Source organism: Lynx rufus, unplaced genomic scaffold (assembly GCF_022079265.1).
Source record: "Lynx rufus isolate CCGP_SWC_20201006 ecotype Redwood Valley unplaced genomic scaffold, mLynRuf1.p SCAF_5, whole genome shotgun sequence".
Lineage (NCBI taxonomy): Eukaryota > Metazoa > Chordata > Mammalia > Carnivora > Felidae > Lynx > Lynx rufus.
This window is the reverse complement of record NW_025814867.1, coordinates 60,502,720-60,509,930: the sequence shown is the minus strand read 5'-3', so window position 1 is coordinate 60,509,930 and position 7,211 is coordinate 60,502,720. Positions and strand designations below refer to the sequence as shown.

General features: G+C 38.2%; 1 pseudogene; it reads right to left on the bottom strand.

The window, feature by feature from the left end:
* Nucleotides 1–4,822: 4,822 nt before the first annotated feature.
* Nucleotides 4,823–5,425, bottom strand: LOC124526146 (60S ribosomal protein L19-like; annotated as a pseudogene).
* Nucleotides 5,426–7,211: the final 1,786 nt, after the last annotated feature.

The window sequence follows — 7,211 nt, the reverse complement described above, 5'->3', positions numbered from 1 at the left end:
AGAGAGACCATTATTAGTATTAGTAATTGCTTTCTTAACTATTACTAATTACTATTAGTAATCATTTTTAATCCCTCTGACATTACCACTTTTTATTTGGCAGGTGTATTCCATTTACATTTAATGTAACTATTGGTATGGTTTTTATTTTTTAACACATTTCTTTACTTTTTAAATGTTTATTTTTAAGAGAGAGAGCACGGGTGGAGGAGAGGCAGAAAGAGAGAGAGACAGAGGATCTGAAACATGCTCTGTGCTGACAACAGCAAGTCCAATGTGGGGCTCGAACTCACTAATCTAAGTCATGAACCCTGAGATCATGACCTGAGTCGAAGTCAGATGCTCAATGGACTGAACCTCCCAGGTGCCCCACTATTGGTATGGTTGCTTAAAGTTTAACATCTTACTTTTATTTTCTATTTGTTTTTCCTATTTTTCCTTTGATCTTTCCTGCTAAATTAATCTAGCATATTTTAGTATTCTATTTTATCTAACCTGTTGGATTTTTATTTTATCTTGTATTTTTTTAAGTAGTTGCTCTCGGTATACATCTTTAACATATCATATTCTATCTTAAATTAATGTTATTTGGAAGCTCACCAAATTATAATTCCAGTATCCCCATTTGATCATTTTTATAATTCTTATGTATATTACTATTACATCTTACACCCCACAATATGCTTTAAGTAGGCAGATGTCTTTCAAAGAAATCAGAGAGGAAAAGTAATTAGAGTCATATTTATCTCCTTATTTATCATTTTTAGCATGCTTCAAGTCTTCCTGCAGATCTGAATTTCCAAATGGTATCATTTTTTTCAATCCAAAGAACTTCTTTTAGCATGTCTTGTAGTGCATGTTTTATGGCAACAAATTCTCTCAGCTTTCATTTATTATTTATTTATTTGTCTAAAAAATATATGCAATTTACCTTCATTTTTAAAGGCTATTTCTGCTAGACATAGGAGTCTAGGCTGACACTGTATTTTGGTTGTTTTCTTTTAGTACCTTAAAGATATCAATCCATTGTGTCTGCCTTGCAGTCCTTCTAATGAGATTGTTATTTCTCCGTGTGTGTTATACATTTTACTCTGGCTCCTTTTAGAATTTTTCTCTTTATATTTGGCTTTCAGTAGTGTGACAGTGATATGCCTAGGTGAACTTTCTGTGAATTTTTTCTGCTTGCGACTCACTGAACTTCATGGGTTTCTAGTTTATGTGCTTTTAATCATAAGAAAAGGCATTTCAGTCATTATTTTGTAAGTTTTTTTTTCCTGCCCCATTAATTCTTTCCTATCCTTCTGGGACTCCAATTACACATATATTTGACTGCTTGATATTGTTCCGTAGGTCAACTAATGCTTCTGTTTGGTGTATTTTTTTGCTTTGCTTTTCTTTTTATGCTTTACTTCTCAGAAAAGTGAGAATTGAAAAATAATACTTTTTTTTTTTGAAAAATAATACTGTTTTTTGTTTGTTTGTTTTGGATCTGGAAACTTTCATTTCTTCTCTCAACTGTTGGCTATAGTGAGGAGATTATTCACATGTCAGCAAGGATTCATTTGACTGGGACTGAGTTGCAGCTCACTTCTGGTCAGCCCAAGCCCCAACATTCAGTTTCCTAAGGAAGGGCTAGTATCTTCGTTCTTACCAGGATTTGATGTGGGATTTCAGGTAACTTCTTTGGTTTCCTCCATTTCAGGCATAGGGAGAATGTGGGAGATGGGACAGATTGGTATGTTTTCTTTCTGTTTTTCAGTCCTGCCTTCACTTGCATCTTTCTTAGTAAATGTGGGAGGGGGTACAGATAACTTGCTGTGTTGAGTAAATCATTACACTTGATAGTTTTTCAGACTCCCAAACTTCCCACCATTGCCAGTAGCTCAGCTGGCTTTGTGTCCACCCAGTTAAGTTCTGGATCTCAAGCAGCTGTCTTCTCTCCCTTCATCCAGACTACCCAGGACACACTATTCTCTTATGAAGGAATCTTTCTCTGGAAATCAGTTCATCAAGACTTTCATGTTTCCATTGTTCTTTGATAGTCCCACAGAAGTATGGTTTTCGAATTATCTGTATATATATATTTTTTATGTTTCCATGGGAGCTAAGGTTTTCTATGTCATACTTGGAAGCAGAAAGTGCCTAGAGAAGTTTCAGGTATTTTTTTGAGACTCTACTCAAGTGTTACCTCTTAGAGATCTTTACTGAACTTCTCTTTTGAAACCAATTTTTCTGTTGTGGCTCCTGTATATCATCCTATATTGTCAGCTGTGATTCTTTAGAATACCTAGTAGTTTATAGGATCTATCCTTCTATACGATAGTAAAATATTTGAGTCCAAGGCCTCATTTTGTTTATCCATTTAATGCCAATAAATAGTGTAGATTCTGCCTCACAATAGACACATAATGCATGTTTGTTGACTATACCATATTTTCATATATATATATATATGTATGTATGTATAACTTATTATCAAATTGGTTTCCATACAACACCCAATGCTCATCCCAACAGGTGTCCTCCTCAATGCCTATCACCCACTTTCCCCTCTCCCCCACCCCTCATCAACCCTCATTTTGTTCTCAGTCTTTAAGAGTCTCTTATGGTTTCCCTCCTTCCCTCTCTGTAACTTTTTTTTTATTTTTCCCCTTCCCCTCCCCCCCTGGTCTTCTATTAAGTTTCTCAGGATCCACATAAGAGTGAAAACATATGATATCTGTCTTTCTCTGCCTAACATTTCACTTAGCATAATACTCTCCGTTCCATTCACATTGCTACAGATGGCCAGATTTCATTCTTTCTCATTGCCACGTACTATTCCATTGTGTATATAAACCACAATTTCTTTATCCATTCATCAGTTGATGGCAATTTAGGCTCTTTCCATAATTTGGCTATTGTTGAAAGTGCTGCTATAAACATTGGGGTACAAGTGCCCCTATGCATCAGCACTCCTGTATCCCTTGGGTAAATTCCTAGCAGTGCCATTGCTGGGTCATAGGGTAGATCTATTTTTAATTTTTTGAGGAACCTCCACAGTGTTTTCCAGAGCGGCTGCACCAGTTTGCATTCCCACCAACAGTGCAAGAGGGTTCCCGTTTCTCCACATCCTCTCCAGCATCTATAGTCTCCTGATTTGTCCATTTTAGCCACTCTGACTGGTGTGAGGTGGTATCTCAGTGTGGGTTTGATTTGTATTTCCCTGATGAGGAGTGACGTTGAGCATCTTTTCATGTGCCTGTTGGCCATCTGGATGTCTTCTTTAGAAAAGTGTCTATTCATGTCTTCTGCCCATTTCTTCACCAGATTATTTGTTTTTGGGTGTGGAGTTTGGTGAGACTATACCATATTTTCGATAGCCTCCCTGATCGTGAATATGCTGGAGTTTTCTTGTAGTTGTTTTTGTTGTTGTTTGTTTTGTTGTTGTTTTTCCCATCATAGGAAATTCTCTTCCTTTCCTTTACCTAGGAAACTCCGGTTTATGCTTCAACATCCAGCTCAGTCAATCTCATTTTAGTCAGACTTTCCTGATCTTTAAGAGCACTTACCACATTGTATGGGAATTTTAATTATGTCCCCATCTCCAGCCCTAGAGTGCAAGCTATAGAAGGTACTAAAAGGAAGTAACTTAGTATGGTTGAAAGAACATTGGCTTCAATTTCAGATGGACTGGGGTTAATATGGACCAGGTTTGTCCTTAAAATTTTTGAAATCTTTACCTAATTTCTTAAGTTTTCTGAAACTGCCTATGTACTATGCCTGACACATAATGGCACTCTATAAATGGCAGTTATTATCACTGTGTGATATTAACAAAATATTTGTTGTTACAAAGTATTCACAAAATATTTATTGAGTGACTGAGTGAATAATAGCTGTAGTGATTTAATTAAACTTTCAGCAGCTTTTGCTTTTACTTGGATTATCTCTGTAAACTACTTTTTCTTATGTCTGAGATTTGCTCATTTTCGTCAGTTTAACAATGGCTCTCAATTAACTGTTTCTTTATAGGTTTTGAATGAAGTCAAGTTGGCCTGTAATAATTCCCTGCCTATTTAAGAAAAATTTATTTATGATGTCTCACATTCTCAAATTTTGCTAAAAGTTTGCAATTATCAGATATCTAAAATTAAACCTTCTTTCATGTGCTATCATAGTTCCTTAGACCAAAAAAGAAGGGTTTGGAGTAAATACCAGCCAGTCATGATAATAAATGCTCATTAAATCTTTATACAATTGATATGTATATATTTCATAATAAATTCACTAAGTGTAGAAAATATTTTCTAGTTAATACAACATATATATTACAATTTATGACTTATAATTTTGCTTTCTTTCTGTTTTTTCCCCTCTGTTTCAAGTTTTTATTTAAATTCTAGTTAGTTAATGGGGTGCCTGGGTGGCTCAGTCGGTTGAGCGCCCGACTTCGGCTCAGGTCATGATCTCGCAGTTCCTGAGTTTGAGCCCCACGTCGGGCTCTGTGCTGACAGCTCAGAGACTGGAGGCTGCCTCGGATTCTGTGTCTCCCTCTCTCTCTGCCCCTTCTCCACTCATGCTCTGTCTCTCTCTGTCTCTCTGAAATGTATAAATGTTAAAAAAAATAAATAATATAAATCCTAGTTAGTTAACATATAAGGTAATATTGGTTTCAGCAGTAGAATTTAGTGATTCATCACTTACATACAACACCCAGGACTCATTACAACAAATGCTCTCCTTAATACCCATCCCCCATCTAGCCCAATTCCCCCAACCTCCCTCCATCAACCCTCAGTTTATTCTCCATAGTTAAGACTTTCTTGTGGTTTGCTTCCCTCTCTCCTGTTTTTCCCCCTTCTCCTATGTTTTCCTCTTCCTCCTTAGACAGAGTGTTGATGATTTCCTCCTTCTTGGCCTGGAGCCACTCTTCACAGCCCTCGTGTGCTTTCATGGTCTTAGATCTGTGGGCCCCAGCCTGGTCATCCAGAAGCTTCTTGCAAGCCTTGTCTGCCTTCAGCTTGTGGATGTGTTCCATGAGAATCTGCTTGTTTTTGAACATGTTACCCTTCACTTTCAGGTATGGACTCTGATACATGTGGCGGTCAACCTTAGATTCATGGTATCTTCTGAGCAGGCTGGCCCAGATTCTCATCCTCTTCATCAGGTTACCTTCTGAGGCTTCTGAGCATTGGCAGTGCCTTTTCTTTTAGAAATGCCCATATGCCTGCCCTTCCAGCAGGCCGAAGTGTTTTTCCAACACTGAGCTCAGGAATGGACGGCTGCAGGCTTCTGGATGACCAGCCCATCTTTGATCAGTTTCTGGATCTGACGATGGGACTTGGCATTGACAATTGCATTGGTATCATTGGGGTCCAACCAGTCCTGCTTTTTGCCCACAGTGGAGGACACTGGAGGCAAGCCTCTTCTGAAGCCTGAGCATACTTATGGGTGCAGCTGTAGTGGCAAAAGGAACGCTAAACCACATCTTCTTTATCCATTCATCAATTGATGGACATTTGGGCTCTTTCCATAATTTGTCTATTGTTGATAATGCTGCTACAAACATCGGGGTGCATGTGCCCCTTCAAATCGTATTTTTGCATCCTAGTAGTGCAATTGCTGGGTCATAGGGTATTCTATTTTTAACTTTTTGAGGAACCTCCATACTGTTTTCCAGAGTTGCTGCACCGGTTTGCATTCCCACCAGTAGTGTAAGAGGAGTGCCCTTTCTATGCATCCTTGTTATGGCCTATAATTTTAAAGTTCATAAAAATCCAGACTGAATATTTTTCTGAAGGATTGGGGACTTTTTATTTCCCACAGTAAAAACCTCTTATTGACTATGTTATCCACTTCAAAGAATCTTATTTTTTTATGTTTGTTGTAGACTGACAATAGTATATTTTACATGGCAAGATAAAATTAATTTGCATTTCTCAGTTGTAGTCAAGTCACTTCTTCTCGCTGTGATAAAATATTGAAAGGGAAAAAAAACCCCACTAGGACATCCTGACACATGCATACATTTCTGAAACATAAACAAAATGAAGAATTTGAGAATCCACAAATCAATTTTTCAGTGTAGATATTCGTTATCTGCTCTCTTGCTTGACTGAACAGCTCTACGACTGAACGAGAATTAGAGCTCATTCAGTTTTTTGCCACTTCTTCTAGCACATTCATGAAGCAAAGTGCCAGGATGAAATGGGCACACGACCAACTTTGTGGATTTGTTTCTCCTCTACATCAGGATGCTACCAGCCCAAATGTGCTTTGTTTCTTTTCTCTGCGACCCTTGTGCTTGATTTTCCTCATCCTCAATTTGCAATTTCCTGAGCCTAAAGTCATTCTCATCTTACGTGCAACACAGCCTTTTTTCTTTTTTTGCCAGGGCGTTTGAGTTCACTGTTTTGAAAACCACATAAGATCCAACCCCCCTCCCCACCCCAATACACCCACCACCAAACTCTGCTGACTCAGCAGGGCATTTCTCCTCTTGAAAGGCAAAGCCATTTCTAGGGAAAGTTCTCCTAAAGATGATTTGTTTTTTCTTAGCCTTATAAGTTTTGTCATCGTCTGCATTTCTCTCCACATAAAAGGCTCCCTCCTGCCTTTCCCTTTTATTTATTGGCTGCTGTACTAACAATAGTTTTCCTGGAAGCAGGGGCATTTCTTTCCTTCTGACTTCTTGCTGGCCAACACAACTCTTCACTTTGACATGTTACATTTGGGAATGAAATATTAATATATGAGACTGGGCAGTGTTTCAAGAAAGATAAAATAAGGAAATAACATATATTTGATAATTTTTTCACATGGAAAATGTGTTGAGTGTGTGCGCACGTGGATCTTGTCATGGGATAGGGAGTAATTTATTTATTTTTAAAACAGCATTATGGGGGTGCCTGGGTGGCTCAGTGGGTTGAGCCTCCGACTCTTGATTTTGGCTCATATCATGATCTCAGGGTCATGGCCCCAGGCCCTGTGCCAGACTCTGCTCTGAGCATGGAGCCTACTTAGAATATTCTCTCTCTCGCTCTCCCTCTCCCTCTCTTTCTCTCCCCTCTGTCCTTTTCCCCTGCTTGTGCTCTCTCTCTTTCTCCCTAAAATTAAAAAAAAAACAAAGAGCATTATGGACCATCCATATAGCTTTTATGACATGACTTTGTATCTTTGCAAACCTAAGGTAATTCTCTTGCTTATCCAAATGGAATTTAGCAATTCAG